This window comes from Mauremys reevesii, linkage group 14 (assembly GCF_016161935.1).
Source record: "Mauremys reevesii isolate NIE-2019 linkage group 14, ASM1616193v1, whole genome shotgun sequence".
In the NCBI taxonomy this organism is placed as follows: domain Eukaryota; kingdom Metazoa; phylum Chordata; order Testudines; family Geoemydidae; genus Mauremys; species Mauremys reevesii.
Window position 1 is genome coordinate 41,130,653 of NC_052636.1, and position 23,372 is coordinate 41,154,024.

The 23,372-nt window shown below is 50.8% G+C and overlaps 1 long non-coding RNA gene and 1 other non-coding gene across 2 annotated transcripts; both read left to right on the forward strand.

The window, feature by feature from the left end:
- Positions 1-5,571: 5,571 nt before the first annotated feature.
- Positions 5,572-17,032, forward strand: LOC120381891. The gene is made up of 3 exons (XR_005588176.1): positions 5,572-5,625; positions 16,445-16,561; positions 16,970-17,032. It is a non-coding gene; the product is annotated as an uncharacterized LOC120381891 (long non-coding RNA).
- A 5,802-nt stretch (positions 17,033-22,834) lies between these two features.
- Positions 22,835-22,907, forward strand: TRNAF-GAA. The gene has a single exon. It is a non-coding gene; the product is annotated as a tRNA-Phe (tRNA).
- The last annotated feature ends 465 nt before the right edge of the window (positions 22,908-23,372 follow it).

Consider the following 23,372-nt stretch of genomic DNA (forward strand, 5'->3'; position numbering starts at 1 on the left):
GAAATCACAGATTTTTGCTTTTCTCCCCTCTTGAAGACTGCAGGAACTTCCAGTTCCATTCTCCTAGATTGTCCAGTCCTTGTCCTGGATCTGGGGGATGAGGGAGGTGGGAAGGGGGTCAGCACTGCCGCACAATGGTCTCTTCCACAGCGTTCTGGACTCATTCTTTCTGAACTCTGGTTTCATTGAGACCATTGTTAATCCAGAGTCACTGTATGGAAAGACAAGGAGTGACTCCGGATGGACAGTGGGGCGAATGAGATCAGCAATTCTCCCTGTGAGCAGGGGCTCTCATTAGCTGCTCTCCCCAGAGAGCTAAAGGAGGGAAGCTGCTCAAACGCTCTGTCCCTCTCTGCTCAGGATACTGGGGTTCAGCTTCCTGGGTCAGACGCTGCAGCCTCCACTGTGATCTGGAAGACCAGGTTTGGCAGCTGCTGCTCCCCCAGAGGGGTTCTGTGCTGGGAAGTGACCTTAATTAAAGCTGCTTATCAGCCCGGCCCAGGGGATGACTTTCTCCAGCTGTTCCTAGCCCCCTAGGGCAGCCTGGGCCCTGTTAATACTAAATTCTGAGCGAGAGTCTCCTGGTAACTGAAAGACCTCAGGGAAAGTGCTGGGGACTGGCATGAAAGTGACTCTGCATAAACAGCCCCTCCTCATTTCTCCTCCCAGTAGCAATTGCCAGGAGAAAATCCAGCCATGGGAGAGCAAAGCCCCCAGGAATGGGACCTTCCCAGCCAGAGGGGCAGGGAGAGAGGACGGGAAGGAGAGACTGAAAGGGGCAGTGGGAGAAATGAATGGAGGGAGAGATTTCCAGCTCTCTAGTCCACCCAGACACATGTATTGCTGCGTCCCTGGTCAGAACCATTTTCCAGTGAACAAAACAAGGATCAGACAGAGGAAAAGCCAGTTCCTGACTCCATATTCCCCCTGCTGGGGTGTGGCTGCCGTGGGATCAGTGTCAGAGGGAATCCCCCACAGTGACTCCTTTGGTTCTGCTCTTTTCTAGCCTTGTGTTCAGAGACTTTGTTACGGGGTGAGGGGAGGGAGAAGGGAGGTTAAAAATGTGTCTGGGCTTAGCATGGCAGGAGAGGCCAGATCTACATTGTAATAAACAGATTGAGCATTTCCCAGCATGGCAGAATCTAGGGTGTCTGTCTGCAGGGAAAAGGCCTGGGGGATTCTGATGTGTAATTAACTAAAACCGGTTCTGAAACGCCCACAACTGCCCTTCTCCCCAAGACAGGCTGCAGAATGACGTCCATGTTTTGCTCCAGCTCATCCCAGCCTGGCATGGGACAGGGAAGAGAAATGGCTGCAGTGGAGCCAACTCAGGTAGAGATTGTCGGGGGGTTGCTGGTGGGTTCCTGCTGGAGGAGAGGGACAGCAAATACACCAGAGGTTGGAAGGTTTGCACAGTCTGGTCTGGAGGTTGGAGCGGGACAAGAAATTCACAGCGTGGGGAAAGGAGGAGGCCAGGGTGTAGCAAACCTGCTGGGAGTTATTTAATAAGTGGCCTAGATTCTAGGAACAGACCCAGGAGGTTCGGCGGTGGAAATGCCCTAATTTGTGAAGAAAGAAAATAGCCCACCTACATGGAGCTATCAAACTGACCAGACTCCCAGTGCTGGAGCCTGACCTCACTGACCAGCGGCTGCTGTGAGATATGAAGGGGGCACCCATGAGTCAGGCTTATTGGAGCTGCCTCTCCCTTCATATCCCGCTCCTCACAATGAGGAGGTTATTGGGCTTCCTACCAGGGAGCTCTCCCTGGACCCTGCTAGGGGCTCCATCTCCTGTATCCGTCGGTGGCCAGTAGGTGTGTGATGGATCTGCTGGGAGAGAGAAGGGGCTCTCGCTTCGTCCCCTCACCCTGGTATTTGCTGGATACACTGAGTGGGGTCAGGCTGGGACTCTGTTGACTGCGATCCACCCAGAGCTTCCATTTGATTCGCTCCTCTCTGCCACAAATAGTGGGGTTGTGAGTGGGGCAGCAGGTGCTAAGTGTTGGACTCTTGCTCTTTCAGGGGCCGGTGACCTTCGAGGAGGTGGCTGTGCATTTCACCAAGGAAGAGTACACTCTGCTGGACCCCACTCAGAGAGCCCTCTACTGGGATGTCATGCAGCAGAACTATGAGACTGTGACCTCGCTGGGTAAGGGTTCCTGTCCCCTCCGTTCTTGGAAGGGGAAATGAAGAGTTAAGGTTCACGCCAGCCCCACAATGCCACCTCTACCCTGTCCTGTTTCAGCATCACCCCAATATGCCAGTGACACACACACACTGCCAGAGACCCTCCCCTGCTGCAGAACACTTTGGGAACAGAGCACAGGAGCAGTATCACACAATGTCAAATAGCTCCTCTTTACTCAAGTAAAACTGTGGGTTAGGTCCAGCGTAATGAACAGAAGCTTCCTACCCCCGGCCTTCTCTCAAACCCTGAGCCTTCTCTACCCAAACCAGAAAGTGCTTGGGATGTAACAAGCAGGCGGCTGGAGTCAGAGGTGCTGGTCCAGGGTTACTTTTCACACAGACACTTGGTGCGTCCTTGAATGCTGGCTGAGGGTATCCAGACAGGGGATCTCCAGCAGCAGAACACTGAATCTCACCCAGGGTTACAGATGACACAACTCACTGATCTTGATTGTGCCCCAGCATGTGAAAATGGCCTAGGTTGGTAGTGACATTTCTTGAGACATGCAGAGTCTTGCTCCCATATCACCAGGTGTAATAACAATAACAGGAAAGGCCGAATATGGAAAACTGATTGTTCAGCTTGCTTTTGACCTGCATCATATTTTGCAATATATTCCAAGTAAGGAAATTAACGTGCAACGTATGTGTCATTGTTTGGGGTTTTAAGCTTTAAAAGGCTTGTGTGATTTTTAGCTCAGGGGGACAGTATTCCAATAGCTGTTGCTCCCTGTGCACTTTTAACCAAGAAAAGAGCCTCAGGCTAAGCTGATTCAAAATCAATCATGTGGTTGTTTTCCACAACAGCTTCAAGAGGTCCCTGTGATGGAATGTAAATGTCTTCTTCACACCTTCCCCCTGCAAGAGAATGGCTGTTTGACCAGCTGTTTGCCTTGCTGTCTCTGAGGAACTGCTCTGTGGGTGTTCCCAGAATTGTAACTTTTTCAGTAATATCATACAGTAAAATCTCATAACTTTACATACAGTGTTACTACACATTTTAACAGGAGGATAATATTCAGAAGATTATGCGTTTTCAAATGATACCTCACAAGCCATACTGTGTACAAAATTGATCATAATTTTCTAGAAGAGTGAACACAGGGGTATAGACTGACACAGTGTCTGTGTGTGTGTTCCCAGCAGATATGTGGGTATTTCAATCCCTCATAAGCATAGTGTTCAGCATCTTCAAGGACCTGGGGTACTGGTCCTGGGAATTCAGTGGTTTACCAAGTGTGACACTGTATGGAATTGTGAGACACTTTGGTATTAATAATAAAATAATAATATAATCTGATAAAATTGCAATGAATTGTGCTAGATATGCCATGCCAGGTGTCAGTGAAAATGTTATGATTTGCCAAGTATGATAATATTGTTTCTATGTTTGTATCACCTTTGTATTGTGAGTTATATGTAGGGTATATCTATAACTATATCTATACCGAATGGCTGGGCAGCAGTTCTGCAGAAAACGACCCAGGGGTTACGGTGGACGAAAAGCTGAATATGAGTCAACAGTGTGCCCTTGTTGCCAAGAAGGCTAATGGCATTTTGGATTGTATAAGTAGGGGCATTTCCAGCAGATCGAGGGACGTGATCCTTCCCCTCTACTCAGCACTGGTGAGGCCTCATTTGGAGTACTGTGTCCAGTTTTGGGCCCCACACTACAAGAAGGATGTGGATAAATTGGAGAGAGTCCAGCGGGGGGCAACAAAAATGATTAGGGGGCTGGAGCACATGACTTATGAGGAGAGGCTGAGGGAACTGGGATTGTTTAGTCTGCAGAAGAGAAGAATGAGGGGGGATTTGATAGCTGCTTTCAACTACCTGAAAGGGGGTTCCAAAGAGGATGGATCTAGACTGTTCTCAGTGGTAGAAGATGACAGAACAAGGAGTAATGGTCTCAAGTTGCAGAGGGGGAGGTTTAGGTTGGACATTAGGAAAAACTTTTTCACTAGTAGAGTGGTGAGGAACTGGAATGGGTTACCTAAGGAGGTGGTAGAATCTCCTTCCTTAGAGGTTTTTAAGGTCAGGCTTGACAAAGCCCTGGCTGGGATGATTTAGTTGGGTTTGGTCCTGCTTTGAGCAGGGGGTTGGACTAGATGACCTCCTGAGGTCCCTTCCAACCCTGAGATTCTATGATTCTGTATTTCCAGACTTGTGCAGTGTTTCTGGGTGACACCCCCAGACATATTGACATCAACACTGCCTAGCCTGTTTGATGGCCCATTGAGGGTCATCAGCTGTACAATGAGCCCATGGAAAGGACCAAGGGGATACACCTATTGAGTCAGCAAGACATGTCAGGGTATGCCTGTCTACTGAGAACTCCAAGGCTTTTCCATGCCACATGCTGTGAATCTTGTGTTTGGGACACAGGAAGTACAAGCCACATGGCAAAAGGAATATAAAGGGCAGCTGCATCATCTCCATTTTATCTGCAATCCCCCTTCCTACCTCTGGAGCAACTTCTCTACAAACTGAACTCTGGAACAAAGGACTGAATGACCCATCCAAGCTGTGGATGTGTTCCAGATGGACTTTCAAGCCAGCAACTCACCAATACTGCTAAGAATGGGGGGAGGGATAGCTCAGTCGTTTGAGCATTGGCATGCTAAACCCAGGGTTGTGAGTTCAATCCTTGAGGAGGCCACTTAGGGATCTGGGGCAAAAATTGGTCCTGCTAGTGAAGGCAGGGGGCTGGACTCAATGACCTTTCAAGGTCCCTTCCAGTTCTAGGAGATTGGTATATCTCCAATTATTACCTAACCTGATATATCAATTTTGGAATGTATCTGACTGCTTTCCCATTTAACGTCTTTCTTTCTTTCGTTTAAACCTTTAGTTTAGATGCTAAAGGATTGGCTAGAAGGATGGAATTTTGGGTAATATCCAAACCTATACTGACCTGGTGAAGTGGCTGAGCCTTTGGGGTCAGAGGAACACTTTGTTTATGTGAGCAGAGTTTTTAAATAACCTCTCACTGTACTGGACCTAGCTGCTGATTAGGAGCCAGAGAACTGGGATGGAATAAAGGGGGCTGTGTGATTTCTTTTTTCAGCTTCTCGATAACCCATGTGGGGGATCAGAAGCACAGCTGGTGACTGGTCGGTGAGTTTAACTTCAGTGTTAACCAGCAGTTTTGGGAGCATCTGCTCTCCCTTTTTCAGCCTGCCCTAACTTTGGCATTTTCAGTGAGAACTGCCCCTGGCCCACCAGGTCACACTAAGCACTGAAGTTAAATTAATAGAATGTTTTTTTATGACCAAGTCTTATGAAATCAACTGAATTCCTTTGTTTTCTTTCATCTGAGCAGGGTTTCTAGTTTTCCAGCATGATGTGATCTCCCAGCTGGAACAAGGGGAAGAGCCATGCGTCCCAGACCTCCAGGGTTCAGAGGAAAGAGAGATCCTGAGATCTCCCTGCACAGGTGAGGAAACATTAAACCACCTCAGAATCTGTAAGTGCCCGAAGGAAACATCTGGGATGCCCAACAAAGCCCTTGGGAGGTCTCTCAGTTCATTATTGTCCCTAGCAGGGGTTATATCCTCAGGGTAAATATAGTTCTTCTTCGAGTGCTTGCTCATATCCATTCCAGTAAGTGTGCACGCGCTGCGTGCACTCTCGTCGGAAGATTTTTACCCTAGCAACACTCGGTGGGTTGGCTGGGCGCCCCCTGGAGTGGCGCCGCTATAGCACCGGATATATACCCCTGCCGACCCATCCGCCCCTCAGTTCCTTCTTACCGCCCGTGACGGTCGTTGGAACTGTGGAGAGTGGCTTTGCTGACCTCCACATCCCTAGCTTCTTGGAGTTATTTACCCTTTATCGTGTATATAGTTCAAGCTCTTGTAGTTATAGTTAGTTTTAGTACGTTTTTTCATAGTTAGTGTATATAGTTAAGCGGGGGATTGGGGGAGTAGCCCCCTTTCCTCCGACCCGGTGCGGGCTCATGCCCAAGGCGCCGGGATTTAAACCCTGCTCGGCGTGCTAGAAGCCGATGCGGTGGGGATCCTCATGACTCCTGCCTAAAGTGTTTAGGAGAATCCCACTTGACAGACAAGTGCCGAATTTGCAAGTCGTTCAAGCCAAGAAGGAGCGGGACTTCCGACTAAAGCAGCTCCTTATGGAATCGGCCTTTAGTCCCACGGTGCCGGCACCGACCGCCCAACAGACCGCATCGGTGAGGTGCGCACCTTCAGCACCGGATCGCTCTGGTACCAAGAAGGACTCCTGGCACTGACATCTGCCGGCACCGGCTCTCCGGCACCGCTCCCTTTCCTCGATGGGGAAACGATGTACTGCTCCGACCCCATCCTCGCAAAAGGAGCAAGCATCAAAGTCCGTCCGTCAGACCCCAGTAACGGCTGCGGCACTGTCAACACAGGCACCGCAGTTGGCAGCTGCTCCTAGCGCGGCACCGTCGATTCTGGTACCGCAAGGGCTGTTGAGTCCGGTGCCACATAGCTCCCCGACTGACGCTGTGATCGAGCTCGCTCTCCCTTCTACGCCGGAGACATTCTCAATGGCAAGAGAGCTCATCATGCTGATGGAGTCGATGCAGCCTCAACCCCCGGCACCGCCGGTGTGGGTTATCCAATCCATCGGCAAGCCGGCCCTCATAAGGCCTCCTTTTGTTGGTCCACCGGAGAGACATCTTTCCAGGTCTCGGTCTCGGAGACGTTCCCGCTCCCGCCGTTCCCAATCCCGGCACCGCTCGCAGTCCCGGCACCGCTCTCCATCGCAGAACTGGTCGTACTCGCGGAGATGTTCAAGATGTCGATCACCGGACAGATACTCCCGGTACCGATCCGGCTCTCGGTACTGATCTCAGCACCGTGCGTCCCGCAGTCACTCTCGGCACAGGGACTCGAGATCCCGGTCGACCTCCCGGCACCGGCACGGTAGAAGGTCCCGGTTTCGTTCGCGGCACCGACAAAACCGGTACCGCTCACTGGTACCGCCCCATGACCGCACGTCAGCAACAGCAGTACCTTACCAGGGTCTCTCGGCCCCGCCGTGTCCTTCGAGACACACATCAATATCGTCTTGCGCTGGGAGTGCTTCTTACTGCCAGGACCGGGCATCTGATATTCCGTGCCACCATCCAGAGGCACAAAGCCAGGAGCAAGGTCCTCATCAATGGGCCTTTTGGACTCCGTGGGCATATCACGAGGCCCAAGGTGCCCCACTTGTGGCTCAACGCTCCGGCCCCTCAGAGCACAGGGTTCCTGAAGCGACTGTAAGCCATCCTCCTCCCGCGGGCACGGACGAGGATCCACTTCAATCTGCAGACCCTGAGATTCCACCAGATGCAGATGGTGCTCTTCCGGTCCATGACCCACCTCAGGATCCGTTGGTACCGGGCCTCTCCTCCTCCTCCTCTCCTGATGAGGCAGTGGCAGGAACATCCTCCTCTGGTCCTCCGCCTATTGACCTCCGGGCCCATCAAGACCTCTTGCGGAGAGTAGCACAAAACATGAATTTGTCAGGGGAGGAGGTTGCTGAAATAGAGGACCCTGTCATAGACATATTATCGGCGGATGCGCCCCTTCGAGTGGCTCTCCCATTCATCCACACTATTCAAGCCAATGCAGACACAATTCGGCAATCCCCAGCTTCTATTACACCTACAGCTAGGGGTTCTAGCTGTAGGTGTAATAGATTTCCCCGCCAAGGGGAAATTTCCCCGCCAAGGGGAAAATATATGGTCCTACACCCACCCACCTCCCTGCCCCCTGGTTGTCCAATCCGTGAACGAACAGGAGCATCATGGCCAGCAAGCACCGGCTCCTAAGGCGAAGGAGGCTAGGCACATGGACCTCCTAGGCCATAAGGTCTACTCGGCTGGAGGCCTCCAACTTAGGGTGGCAAACCAGCAGGCCCTCCTAAGTCGTTATAATTTTAATACGTGGGTGTCTGTGGGGAAGTTTGCACAACTCCTTCCCCAGGAGTCCCACGCAGAGTTTACGGCCCTACTAGAGGAGGGTAAAAAAGTGGCGAGAACTTCCCTCCAGGCCTCTCTGGATGCAGCAGACTCAGCAGCCAGAACGCTTGCGTCCGGGGTAACGATGAGACGCATCTCCTGGCTACAAGCTTCAGGCCTTCCCCCAGAATTGCAGCAGACAATTCAGGATTTACCTTTTGAGGGCCAGGGCCTTTTCTCGGATCTGTGCAGAGCCTCAAGGACAGTCGAGTCATAATGCGCTCGTTGGGTATGCACACGCCGGTGACCCAACATAGGTCCTTCTGGCCCCAACCATACCGCCCTTATAACCAGCCTAGACCGCGCCAGAATACGACCAGACGGCGCGGCAGGGGCAATCAGTGGAGACAGTCTGGCCTTCAGGGAAACCAAAGTCAAGCGCCCCCTAAACCACCTACGGGGCCAAAACAAAACTTTTGATGGGATGTTTGAGGACGGCCCACCAGTTTCCCTGCCGGATCCTTCTCCCTCCTTCTTCAACCGCCTCTCCCATTTCCTCCCTGCATGGTCCCAGCTCACCTCCGACCGTTGGGTCCTTTGCACGGTGGAAACAGGATACCACCTCCAATTTGTTTCTCCACCCCCATCCCACCCTCCCCACCCGTCCGTCTTCAGGGACCCCTCTCACGAGCAATTCCTCTTACAAGAGGTTCAGGCGCTCCTAACGCTGGGAGCCATAGAAGAGGTGCCAGAGGACATGAGGGGCAAGGGGTTCTGTTCCCGCTACTTTTTAATCCCCAAGGCAAAGGGTGGTCTACGACTGATCCTCAACCTGCGAGAACTCAACAAATTCATGATAAAGCTCAAGTTCCGCATGGTATCCTTGGGGACCATTGTTGGAAAAATCATAGTGCTAATGAAGCCTTTCCGTATTAGGCCTGAGTAAACCAAAGTTATGTTATGCTTGTCCAAACTGTGTTGGAAAGCTTACAGAACTCATTAGACTGAAGGCCGTGTGTCTACCTAAGTCAGCTATTTCGCTTATCAGTTTTGTTTGGCTCCCCAAGTATATGTTGGCTCCCCAAGTGTATGCAGCTGCGTTCACATGTATGCATCCAAAGTATCTAGTACAAAGGGTCAACGGATGTATCTTGTGTCCCCTTCAGAATGACAAATGTATCCTCAACAGCTGTATGTCTCTTGTAGCCCCCACAAAATGATATATGTATCCTGCGTACCCAATTATCCACAGGGTTTATAGGTCAACCAAATGATGTAGACAAACGTAGGCTAAGTTGTTTGTTACCGGCTATAAAGGTAGGCCGTTTGGCCATGAAAGGTGTGTCTCTTTCTCTGGCACTAGCCGAGAGGAACACCCGCTCAGCTGACCGATCAATAAAGGGTGTGGTACTCGTCTTCCTGTCTCCGTGCCTCCTTGGTGTAATTAGGTAAGCTCCAGGGGGAAACGAGCCCTTTTGGCTAACAAATGGCGACTCCGCCGGGACTTCTCTCCCTGTTGGGGGCGCTGACCGGCGGCCGAGGACGGCTCAGGAGAGTGGCCACCTTGAGCTATTGGTTTGCTCGAGCTCCGGGTCGCCGCAATCGGCCGGGACGGCTACGCCCCCTCCATAGAGAACTCCAAACGACACGGAGGCAAGACAGTACCAGAAGAGGGGAGTCCACCTGCCAGACGTGGCCACTCCGGGCGTGGTAAGTGCGTTACCTCCTGGGTTTGAGGATTAACGCCCCCGAAGTGCGGGTTGGGACCTTGGGCCCCTAACGGTAAAGGAACCCACAAATAGGAAGGTGTGTGGGTAAAAGCTTTCTGGTTAAGGTACCTAGGTTCAGACACGGCTAATGAATAATTCCATTAACTCCACGAGTCCGTGGGCCGTGCTGAACAATTACTGGGACTTAGAGCAGCCCCAGGGCTGGCTTTTCTTTTTGGTAGGGGTACTTTTGTTTCTTGTTCTATTGGTATGCTGGAAGCCAAAACTGTAACCGGGTCTAGGAGCGTGTGAACCCATCTTCTCTCCCCCCCCCTTCTTTTCCGTGTGGGTAAGGGACAGTCTAAACATTCCACCTCACCCCCTAAGGGTACCCCAGCATATTATATGTACGTACATTATGGTTCTAAAACCTGCAGGTATTTAGAGAATTGGAATCTTTATACGCGTGAAGATCCATCTAAACAATGCCCATTAAAAGGTACCTTTAATCTAGATAAGATCATATATCTCAGAGGAGCTTTTAATCACCAAAGAAAAGCCTCTGACACAGTGTGAGCAATTTGTCTAGAAACGGGTTAATTTAAAACTCAGCTTCGCCCAGAGATAAAAAGAGAAAGTTGTTTTATGCTCAAGGTCAAGCAAACCAAAGGCAGTACAAGTTACAGAACTGAGATTACATTTGCAAAGCTTAACTGTTTGGTGAGATCCAACAGTCTGACTTTGTGACGGATGCCGGTGCTGGTGTGGCTTGGTGACACTGGAGAAGCCACAGGTAGCTGACCTGGACTGGAATCTCTGAAAGAGACACCGCAGGAGATTCCAGGGTGTAAAAGAACAGCCCTCCCAAGAGCGGAAGCATGTTGGAAATTCTGAACAAGCTGTATACAGGATAATCTCCCGTCCACCTATTCCCTTTTCTGAATGTTATATACAGACGTGGCCAGTCTGGATATGTGTAAGTATGGGGCATTTATATCTTTCTTGAGTGATGTGGGAGCATTCCCAACACTCTCCATTGTTGTTTTATCATTTTAATGAAGCTTTAAAATTTGGTTATATGGTGTATTTTCTCTATCCTCCTGCAACGTCCTGCAGTGTCAGTTTGATCACCTGACATGAGGCATAAATTGGTAACAGAAATTTGTCACAGTTTGGTGAGCAATAGAGAATGGGGGAACCCTGTAGAATTTACACCATCTATTTGTTTTACCCTTGTTGTTTTATGTTTGTTTTATTTGGTTCTGTTGGTGTTATATGTTGAGGATTGCATAATTAAAGATGTGCCCATTCTCAGCTGCAGTAAGTCTGAGAACTGGAGAAGGGTTTAGCATTCCTCTCTCCACCCTGGTTGACCAGGAAGGGTGGCAGGTGAAAGGATCTACCCCCAGTCGTAGCAGGACTGGGCAATAGAGTAGTTGGAGAAAAGGAAGCCCTGGCTCAGCAAGTACCAGTCCTTCAGGGACTTGTTAAAATTTAACCATTCGTGCTCAGCATATGCCGTAACAGCAGTGTGTTTGCTACAAGAGGCAATTAAATAGTTAAATGCCAGTGGGCCATGCGTTTTGCCCAGGTGGCAAGCCTCACGAGGGAGGACTCGGGTCGTCTTGTGAATAAAATGTTTTAGGAAAAAAACCAGAAGGGTGGGGGCAGAAGCCCATGAAAGAAACGCAGTTCAGCGCAAAAAAAAAAAAAAAAAAAAAAAAAAAGGATCAGGCCCAGGCAGGCAACAGACAGAGAGCTTGGAGAACAGGTTGGAAACTTTTGAGGGTCTCGTGGAAGGAAGAAGTAAGTGAGTATAAGCATGGGGATTTCAAATACTCAGGAGGATATTTGGAATGGCGATTTGAATTGGTAAGTGGCTGTTGAAAGACAAAGCAAGTGATATAAGGAAAGAGCAAGTGATTTGAAGGAGAGTGAAGAGTTAACTCTGTAGTTGCTGGAGGGAATAGTAGTTGAACTTTGTAAAAATGCTAAAGAGAAAAGTTCTTGGTGTTTTTTTTTTTCTTCACTTAAAAATTTTCAATTCAGCAAACAAAACACTTGCATGGAGCTATGTTCCCAGCTGAACCCTGGCGCTGCCCAGAGCACAAGAGCTGCTCCCCACGGCCTGCTGCAGCAAGCGATGACCAGAAAAGGGGAAACAGAATCAAGGCAGCATGAAGTAAAAACAAGAACAAAATCCCCAGCAAACAAGACAGCAGAGCTGTGAAAGCCGGGCTCAGCAGCTGCCCGAGGAGCAGAGTGGCAGGAAGGGAATTGGGGCTGACAGAAGCCCAACACAGCTGCAGTTACCAATGGAGACCAGGCTGGAGATGATCTGTGACTCACCCCAGGCCTTCAGGTAAAAGCAAGAGGGGATGCAGATCAGTGTAGCAAAGGGGGGGAGGCCTGGATGCTGAAAGCTGCTGTGAGGTTGTAAGGTGCAGTATTGGAGTGATGGGGCTTGTGAAGCACCAGGACTCTTAGCTCCTGGAAGTCTCCCTGGGGACAGAAAGTGGAAGGGTCTAACGTGTAGCTGGATGGACGCACAGACCAGTGTCTGTAGGACTAGACGCTGGTGTTCATGGACTTAGCCAAGAGAAACATGGTTAAGGCCACGTCCAGTCTGCCTGGCTCCCAGACCCCCCTCTGGCCACTGGCTCCCGGGTGCGGTGCAGCTCCAAGGAATTGGAAGTGTTCAGAAAATGACACGTTTACGCGCGTATAGAAAGGGGACAAGGCTTGATAGAAATCTCTCTTTACTTTGGAAAGGCAATGGCCAGCTCGAGGGCTTGGGCCCCCACATACAGCAAGCCAGACAGCATCTACAGTAGAAACAGGATACCACCTCCAATTTGTTTCTCCACCCCCATCCCACCCTCTCCACCCGTCCGTCTTCAGGGACCCCTCTCACGAGCAATTCCTCTTACAAGAGGTTCAGGCGCTCCTAACGCTGGGAGCCATAGAAGAGGTGCCAGAGGACATGAGGGGCAAGGGGTTCTGTTCCCGCTACTTTTTAATCCCCAAGGCAAAGGGTGGTCTACGACCGATCCTCGACCTGCGAGAACTCAACAAATTCATGATAAAGCTCAAGTTCCGCATGGTATCCTTGGGGACCATCATCCCATCCCTGGATCTGGGAGACTGGTATGCCACTCTCGATATGAAGGACGGGTATTTCCATATTGCCATTTACCCGCCGCACAGACGGTTTCTCCATTTTGTGGTCAACCAACAGCACTTCCGGTTCACGGTGCTTCCCTTCGGTCTTTCTACGGCCCCGAGAGTCTTCACCAAATGTATGGCCGTTGTAGCTGCCTCCCTCCGCCGTCGTCGAATACACGTCTACCCGTACCTCGACAATTGGCTCATTCGAGGGACTTCCCAGGTGCAAATATCACAGCACCTGTGTGTCGTCAAAGACCTCTTTGGGGGGCTCGGCCTCATGATCAATGTAGAAAAGTCTACCCTGACTCCAACGCAGAGAATGGACTTTACTGGAGCAGTTCTGGACTCCAATCTGGCCAGGGCCTGCCTTCCTCTGCCACGTTTTCAGTCAATGTCTTCGATCATTCGAAGTTTTCAATCCTTCCCGACAACGTCGGTGCGCACCTGCCTCGGTCTATTAGGTCACATGGCGTCCTGCACCTTTGTGACCAAGTCGTGAGACTGCGACTCGGTGCTTCCAAACCTGGCTTGCTTCTCTATACCGTCCACACAGAGACAATATAGATTCGGTGATCACTATCCCCAGGACGGTTCTCGACTCCCTCACTTGGTGGCTGGACCTCACTGTAGTTTGCGCAGGGATGCCGTTCCACCCTCCTCAACCCTCGGTGGCACTAACCACAGACCCATCATCTCTGGGTTGGGGTGCCCACCTCGGGAACCTTCACACTCAAGGCCTCTGGTTGCCCCAGGAGCTGACCCTGCATATCAATGTGCAGGAGCTGAGGGCAGTCCGTCTAGCATGCCAGGTGTTTCGGGTCCATCTCCAAGGCCACTGTGTATCTGTGTTCACAGACAACACGACGACCATGTATTACATAAACAAGCAGGGCGGGGCGTGCTACTCCCTACTTCGCCAAGAAGCCACTCACCTGTGGAACTTTTGCATAGCCCACTCAATCGATTTGGTAGCGTCTTTTCTCCCAGGAGTCCAGAACACTCTGGCAGATCGCCTCAGCAGATCCTTCCTGTCTCACGAATGGTCAATCCGTCCTGATATCATCCATTCTGTCTTCCGGAGGTGGGGCTTTACCTGCATAGACCTCTTTGCCTCCCGAGAGAACAGGAAATGCCAGGTGTTCTGCTCCTACCAAGGACGCTCCCCAGGCTCCGTCTCAGACGCATTCCTCCTCCCGTGGACAAGGCACCTATTTTATGCCTTTCCGCCGTTTCCCCTTGTTCACAGAGTCCTTCTCAAGCTCCGCAGGGACAGAGCCAACCTGATCCTCATTGCTCCAGCATGGCCGAGGCAGCACTGGTACACCCTGTTGTTCGACCTCTCAGTGGCGGATCCGATTCCCCTGCCACTGTGGCCGGACCTCATAACACAGGACTTCGGCAGGCTTCACCACCCAGACCTGCAGTCCCTTCATCTCACTGCATGGCTCCTGCGTGGTGTAACCAATACGAGCTCTGCTGCTCTGCTTCGGTACAACAGGTCCTCTTGGGAAGTAGGAAGTCTTCCACCAGGACGACTTATCTCGCCAAGTGGAAGCGTTTCTCGCACTGGTGTGATCAGAGTAACTTGGTCCCAGGACAGGTTTCCATCCCTACTATCCTGGATTGTCTCTGGTCTCTCAAAGAGCAGGGCCTGGCGGTCTTTTCTATAAAGGTTAATCTGGCAGCTATTTCCGCCTTCCACCCAGGTGAAAGTGACTGTTCAATTTTCTCTCACCCCATGGTTTCCAGGTTCCTTAAGGGACTGGAACGGTTGTACCCCCAAGTCCATCACCCAGCCCCCACCTGTGATCTAAACCTGGTGTTGACCAAGCTTATGGGGGCCCCCTTCAAGCCTATGGCCACATGTTCCCTGCTGTACCTTTCCTGGAAGAAAGGTCGCTATCACCTCGGCGCTATCACCTCGGCGAGGCGAGTCTCGGAGCTTCGTGCCTTGACGGCTGATCCCCCTTATACGTCTTCCATAAGGACAAGGTACACCTGCGGCCACATCCCTCTTTCCTCCCTAAGGTGGTGTCTGCTTTTCATGTCAATCAAGACATTTTCCTCCCAGTTTTTTTCCTGAAGCCACACTCATCGCGCCGGAAACAACAACTACATACTTTGGATGTCCATAGGGCTCTCGCCTTTTATATAGAGAGAACAAAACCCTTCCGGCGTTCACCTCAGCTCTTTGTAGCAGTGGCAGACCGCATGAAGGGCATGCTGGTCTCTTCCCAACGGATCTCATCTTGGGTAACATCCTGCATCAGAACGTGCTACGAACTGGCTCATGTTCCCACTAGCCATCTCACTGCCCATTCTACGTGGGCGCAGGCCTCTTCTGCCGCCTTCCTGGCTCATGTCCCCATCCAGGAAATATGTAGGGCGGCTACCTGGTCATCGATTCACACCTTTGCCTCACACTACGCATTGGTCCAACAATCCAGAGACGATGCAGCCTTTGGCTCAGCAGTTTTGCATTCTGCGACGTCTCACTCCGACCCCACCGCCTAGGTAAGGCTTGGGAATCACCTAACTGGAATGGATATGAGCAAGCACTCGAAGAAGAAAAGACGCTTACTCACCGTTGTAACTGTTGTTCTTCGAGATGTGTTGCTCATATCCATTCCGCACCCACCCTCCTTCCCCATTGTCGGAGTAGCCGGCAAGAAGGAACTGAGGAGTGGACGGGTCGGCAGGGGTATATATCTGGCGCTATAGCGGCACCACTCCAGGGGGCACCCAGCCGACCCACCGAGTGTTGCTAGGGTAAAAAACTTCCGACGAGCGTGCACGTGGCGCGCGCACCTAACTGGAATGGATATGAGCAACACATCTCAAAGAACAACAGTTACAATGGTGAGTAACCATCTTTTTCAGTGTGACTGGTTTGGGATGTGAGGATGTGACCCTTCGCTTCCCAGCTTATGGCTGCCCCTGCTGCTTAGCCAAAGGCCTTAGCCTAAGAACAAGGCCTCAGACTGTCACAGTAAGAGAAGGCCCTTACAAATACAGACAGTGATTTTGATACTTTGTTTTCATACTCCTGTAAGTAGCTAAGTGATAAAAAATACACCTAAGTTCTTAAACTATAGACTTTACAGGCAGGCCTGAATATTTCTATTTTAACAGTGGGGTCTATCCCTTCCCCCATTCTGTGTCTGTCTTGTCTATTCAGATTGTAAATTCTTCAGGGCATGGGCCATCTACTGTTCTCTGTTTGTACTTTGCCGAGCACAATGGGGACCCACTGTTAGTCGGTCCTTAGGCACTAAGGTAATGCATATGATTTATAATCATAATAACTCTCCTGCCACTTTGAGCCAAGGAAGCTGGCCTTGGGATGTTACTGCTTAAAAATGAGCTGGGGGTTAAAACCATGGAATATTCTTTGTGACAAGTATCCCACAAATTTCACTGACCTCCCTCGTTTTCTTTACCTGCAGTAGGGTTTCCAAATTCCAAACCTGATGTGATCTCACAGATGGAACGAGGGGAACAGCCGTGGGTCCCAGACCTCCAGGGCTCTGAGAAAGAACTGCTTCCAAGAGCTGCCTTCACAGGTGAGGAATTGGTTAAACCAACTCAAAAACTGTGTGGGAATGCAGAAAACATTCGGGATGCCCTACAAAGATCCTGTGAGCTCTCCAAGTTCAGGATTGTTCCCTGCAGATGTGGAATCATTATGGCAGATGTCAGTCAGAATAGGAGGGAAGCCATGAGTGACAACTGGCAGCAGGTCCCTCCCCAGTCTCACTTTCCCCCGAGTGTTCTTGTGAGATGCAGACCAAAACTGATCCCTTCCTCTCTCTTCTGTGGAAGGGTTTGGGGAAAATCAGCACCTGATAGGTTTGATCTCTCCCACACTTATTTTGGATTGTTCATCCCTTTTACCATTCCTCTCTCTGAGATTTTCTTTCTTTCCGGCAAAGGGAGTGACCTGTGTCTGGATTCTCTCTGTCTCCCATCAGGTGATGGGATGGTGAGTCAGAATGAGGAGGAGAAACCCCAGCAGGAAGATGCTGAGCAAGGAGAACCACATGGAACTTTATCAGGAAGATCCAAAGGGAATGTTTCTGGGAGTTGTCCACTCGCAGAAAAAACAAAAGCCTGTGAGACTCAGCAGAGGCCAGAGGAAAACTTTAGTAGCCACTCAGACCTTATAACAAGTGACAGAATTAACTTGGAAGAGACACGCCACATGTGCCATGAGTGCGGGAAAAGCTTCAATTGGAGCTCTGCCCTTATCAGACACGAGAGAATCCACACAGGGGAGACGCCCTACAAATGTTCTGAGTGCGGGAAAAGCTTCAATCGGCGCTCTACCCTTATTAGACATCAGAGAATCCACACAGGGGAGACGCCCTACACGTGCTCTGAGTGCAGGAAAAGCTTCAATCAGAACTCAGACCTTATTAGACATCAGAAAATCCACATGAGAGAGAACTGTAATAAATCCCTTGACTAGGGCTGGGCAAAATTTAAAAAAAAAATCACATTTCCTAATTCCCACATAGTGATTTTTGCACCATCTTCACCGTGGTCTCTCAGCTCCACCAGATGAGTTACCTGCTTCTGCCTTTTGCAGCTCACCCTTCTTTGGGGTCAGTGTGATCTTTTCTATCAACTCCTTTCCTTTTGAGCCAGGAATGTTCATCAGCTCCTGGAGGTTTGATCCCAACAAGGTACACTGAGGCAAAAAGTATCTGTGCCTTACATCCACTAGGGCTGTACATGGCGTTGTCTGCTCAAGTTAGTGATCTTGATGTAAAAAGACAATTATAGTTGTAGAACAGATGCCCAGGTGCAGGGGTTGGCATTAGCTTTCCCCTTCAACTGACCTAAATTCCATCACTTTTCCTAGTCTAAACAAACCCTGAGCATCACGGTTATACTGTTCCCCCATTTCAAAGCCATTGTTAGTCATTGAGTTCCCCTTTTGAGAATAAATTGTTTCATTCCCAGTTGCTCTGATGTTGCTTCAAGTTGTGTTGGAGAGCAGATATTTTTTTCTACCATTTTTCTCACTTAAAATATATTGAACTAATACAAAGAGCAGGAACAGGGCAGGAATAGGAAAAATTGTCATTTCACCCTCTGTAAAAACAGTAAATCAGAGGGATTCCCAACGAGAGGCGTACAGCTTTCTGCACCGGGACTACAGCCCCGTGGTGCCAGTGTAGACACCCTGGTCGATTACAGTGCTGTGATTGGCCTCCGGGAGGTGTCCCACAATCCCTGTTCTCGCTTCTCTGGTCTTTGGTTTGAATTCTACTGCACTCCCTCAGGTGACCAACCGTGAACCCCACCCCTTAAATTCCTTGGGAATTTTGAAAGTCCCACTTCTACAGAGACTAATTATGGTTACAGACCCATCCTGAAATTAGAGCAGGATATTGTAAAGCTTTATCTCATAGTACAGTAACACAATTCAAACCTGTCGGCACAGAGGAGAAAGCACTCCTTCAGTTCACATTTATTGCTACTGATCTCACTGACAAACTTCCTTTTCTCAGTACTGCTCCAGGTGTTTTCCCTCTGTTCCCTCCCAACTGTGGTTACGGGACTGCAGCAGCTCCCCAGGGCCAGCTTTGCTCTTTCACTTACATCCTTCACTTGTTTGGTTAGAGCTGGGTCTGCCCCCAGTTTAATTCACATCTGAGAGCTCAGGTACCAGCAGATCGTTACAAAGGCTAAATTCCCATCACCACCAGTGGGAGGTTATCCTGGGCTGCCAGGGCTGCAGGATTTAGCCCATGGTCAGTCAAGGTGCTACAGCAGCTGCACTCTTACATTGTGAGTCCTGCAGCTTCATACCAAACTGCTCTGCCATAGTCTGCAGGGGGCCTGACTTGCTGAGAATCTGGCAGAAGAGAGACCCTGGAGTAGAGAAGGAAAATGTCCTCAGCAGTCACAGCTGGCAGGAGCAGGGAAGGTTCGGTTTGTTTTTAAACTTCTCTCCCTGCTCAAGCCTTTAATCATTCCTGTGGCTCTTCTCTGAACCCTCTGCAATTTACCAGGGAAAACAACCAACCAACCAAACCAGGCTGTTCTGCCCAATGTAACAGTCTATTGCCTTTCAAGGCTGACTATAAATCAGCTCGTTCTATTCACCCAAGAGTTCCACTTTAAGGGCTTTTTGTTTTCTAATTCCAATCAAATCCTGTGCAACAGCATCATTGTTAACTCATCATCTGGTCACTTCACATTCACAGGGTCACAAAGTGGGCAGGTCTAAGTCTTTCCTCCCACATCAACATGAAAAAAATCAGTGACAGAAAATGCCCTAAAGCGCCTCTGCTGCCTTGCACAACAGCCTGGGGAAATACACGAGGGGAAGTGCTTTCCTCTCTCCTCCTGACACCGGGTAACATTTCTGTCTGTCCTCGAGATCCTGCCTCAGGGACAGGCTTGAGGATGCAAATGACATGTTAAGGCTTCATTGGTTTGCACGTTCCTTTACTCCTTCAATAGTGATAAGGGTGCATGAGCTCGAAACAATCCAGCTCTGACTTTCACACCGGAGGCAATTTTCAGGCTCGCGATAAAAAAAAAATCTTTCTTTCTAACCTGAACAAGTTGAATCGAGTCGTTGCGAGATGATAAATCCAGAGCCCCAGTCTGACTTTCCTTCATCACGTTTTTAGAGTGGATCACATTCACTGGGTGGGTCTTCTGCTGGGAAGTGTCTGTCCAGTGGCAGCACCCAGTGCACATTCCCCACTTACAAACTCATCTTCAGTATATCGGCCACTGAACCTAGCGAGGGGGGAGGGTCCCAGTGGTCAGGCTCCAGCCCCTGGATCCCGAGCCTGGCAAGCCCGAGTCAGCCGGCCTGGGCCAGCTGTGGGGTTTAATTGCACTGCAGACGTACACGGGTGTCACAATCCCAGCTTTCTCCTCAGGGAATCAAGCCCTCGCCCCCCCGTGACAGGCAGGGAGAGTCACCACTGTACTCGTGAGGTCGGAACTGATGCTGCCCCTGCACAGGGACCCAGGGGAGCGGCTCGGGCAGCTCCTTGGCCAGCTGTGGCTGGCAGGAGACCCAGCGAGGCAGGAGCTGCTCTGGGTTCTCTGCAGGGGAGAGTAACTGGGAGAAGGGGGGAGTTTGTCTCTGATTTACAGGGAGCTTTGCCAGAGTGGAGCCTGTAGGTCACATGCTGGGGGGCTGTGACGGGCACACAGGCTCCGTGCTCTGGAACAGCTCGGAGTCAAACCCAGGCAGGAGCCTTGTCAGTGTGACCCCCCCAGGGGACGCCCTCACTGGGGGAAGCCTCCTTGGCTTCAGCCCCTCCTGGGACTGACCTTGGACCTTTCAGCTCCCCGTTCCACACCAGGAGCTTCCTGCAGTGAGTCCACCTGAATCGGACACCTCGGAAAGCCTCACCCCCCCCCGAAGGGGAGTCCTGCTGCACCCCCAACTTCCACAGTCGCCAGTGACTCTCAGCCAGCGCTGTACAACAGAAGGTTCGTTAGGGGTCTGGGATCCAGCCTGGGAAAGTTCTGTGTTCGCACAGGAAGCAGGAAGATTCAGCAACGTCCATCTTGGGGAGACCCCGAACTCAGAGCCTGGGCTCTCCCCTTGAGTCCCCAACCCAGCAGACTCCTTGCTCCCAACAGCCCGACTCAGCCAGGCCCTTTGCCCCTCGTCTGTCCTCTGTCCTGTTTCCCTGGCAACCTGCTCACCTGGCCTCCAGCTCGTTCTTTGTTCTCCGACTCCTCCCGGCCAGCTGGCCTCTTGCAGCAGGTGCGCCCCGGCCATCGGTTGCTAGGAGACAGAATTTGTGGCCATGTCTGGGCCCAGGCAGCTCGACAGCAGCCACACCTGCCCTTTGGGGGTCTCTGCCAAGATTTAACCCCCTTGTCCCACCACCGAGATCCGTGATCCCAAAACACTTCAGGGTCATGCCCCCCACCCATGCTCCCCCCGGGTCGTGGCTGGGAGTGGGGCCGCAGCTAAGCGGGAAGGGACACAGGCAGGGGTAAGGGGGCGGAGGCAGGGGCCAGAGTTGGAGCCAAGAGTGGATCTGGGTGGCTCCTCCTCCCCACCCCAATGGGGACTGGCCCGGGCCCAGCTGCATCCCCCTGAATGTTACTCCATTCCCCCTGGCAGGGGGCACCCCACATTTTGGACCTTTAACCTAGATAATCGTGCAACAAATAGGGGAAACTGAGGTACACACAAGATGCAAACAAAACATCCAGAAAATTCCCACTTCGTCACAGGGGTGTCAGTGGGGTCTGAGATGGGCAGCAGCACAGGAAAGTGGGGAGGTTAAACTGCAAAACATCCCCCTGTGTTCCTGCAAAAGCCTCTCGTTTATCCCCATGAGAATCTCCACCCCTTCCCTGGCCCACACAGATCCCCTCACTCCAATGCAGATTTTTAACTTTTCTTACTTGTCCTTGGCCTTCCACAAACATTGTTCCCATCAAAATCACCAAAGGCTTTTACAATGAGAATGAGAAAACAAACTAAATCAAACCCAAAGAAACCGCTATCGACCTCCCCACCACACACACCTTGGGTCTGAATTTTCTACTGAAATGTTGAGTCAATAAAACTCTCACTGCTCTTGTCCAGAAACAAACCTAAGCCCCCCATGCAGTACCTGGGGCATCTATGTCTGACCCACCAAGGCTTCAGCTCCTTTGGGGAGATTTCTAGCTGCTCAATCCTGCTGCTATTCCAGGGGAGCAATTCCTGACTCCTGTCAGCATTTATCTCAGCCCCGTTCTGGGCATCACAGGTTTCTCTGGGAAAGGGCAGCAAGTGATTCTAGGGTCCAGTGATCCTCCTCCAAATTGAGCTAGAACCTGAGACTCATTCCCCTTCCCCAGGTTGTGGGTGGGGAGGCATTTCACAGAGCTCTCGGAGCTATAGCCCATGGCTAAGGAGAGAGAAAAAACCTCCTATCTCCCTCTGCTCTGGGGGCTGGGTTTCCTCCTGAAGCCTCTGCCCCCCACCTAGTGCCTATGGCTCATCCCTGACCGTTGCTGCTGCTCCTTGCTATAGACTGTGAAAGGAGCGGAGGCAGCAGAGGAGCTTTCTGGGGATGCAGATCTGAGGCTTTGGGAAAGACACATTGTCTGAGACATCAGAGCTCTGCAAACCAGGCAGCCACCCCCTCAATCCGAGGCCTGTTCTAGCCCTGAGTCTGGGCTACTGCGATCCCTCCCCCAGAGCAGGGCGCCCACAGATTACAGGCTGGAAATAGGCGTGTGAGACTAACTCCTGTTCTCCCTGACAGGGCCTCCCCTAGACCAAGTGGCATCCCAGGCAAGAAGTGTCTTCAGTGCCCCCCCCCCTCCATATGTTAAACCATTGAATACCTTATTTTTATTGCATTTGTAGCTCATTTCATGATTTCGATGCACAATCTGGATGCAGGATTTTCTCTATCATATAAGACAATAAATGTTCATGCTAGGATGTGTAAATCTGTATTTATTCATGCCGTATATAAGCAAATGAAAAAATAATTTCTTTTAAGCATATAGAAACTTTTAATTTTGACAGTAACTGAAATGTACTAACATCTAGAAATGGAACTGTCACCAGCACAGGGTGGGCTGGTATTAAATAGTGTTACAGTCGGAGACAGACAGCGTTAGGATGTTAACCCCAGCCCTTTGTTCAAAGGTCGCTTCTCTCGCCTTTCCCCCATGAACTGAAGCGCAGCATTCAAGAGATCCAGAGACTAGTTGATGACGTTTCCAAGTGCTAAAATAGCAAGCGATGTCCGTCTTGCATTGGCCATTATTGACTGGAGCAATGGTTTATGGAGAATAAACTTCAAGGTGAGAAGCAGTAGCCCAAAAAGGGCCCTGCAGGTGCTGAAGTAGCTCAGTTGGGAGAGCATTAGACTGAAGATCTAAAGGTCCCTGGTTCAATCCCAGGTTTCAGCAGGCTGCTTCATCCCTCTTCCTGCAGCAATGGGCTCTTTCCTGGAAGCATAGCACTGCCTTTACTCAAAGCAAGTCCCTCATTTTGGGCTTCACTGCAGGAAAAGGCAGCATTGGCTTTGCACTCAGTTGGCCCACGGACGTTTCTTTCTTCTCTTGCTGCTTCTCAGCAAGGGAAGAAAAAGCTCCCCTTCAAGCTAGAGTTACAAGGGTGATGTAAGGACGGCTTCCTGATCCCTGGCTCCAGTCCTCTGCTCTTCCAGCTGACCCATCAAAGAGCTGCTGCCAGTTTCTCCAGGTTCGCCCATCAGTGTGTGCCAGGGTGAGCACCACCAAAGTGCAGGGAATTTGAGGGCGGGGCAGGGCAGTGCACTGTAATGGAGTTTCTGTAGTGTAGTGGTTCTCACATTTGCCTAACCTGCATCAAGCCGGCTAGGCAGAACTGACACCAACTTGTCTGGGGTGTTT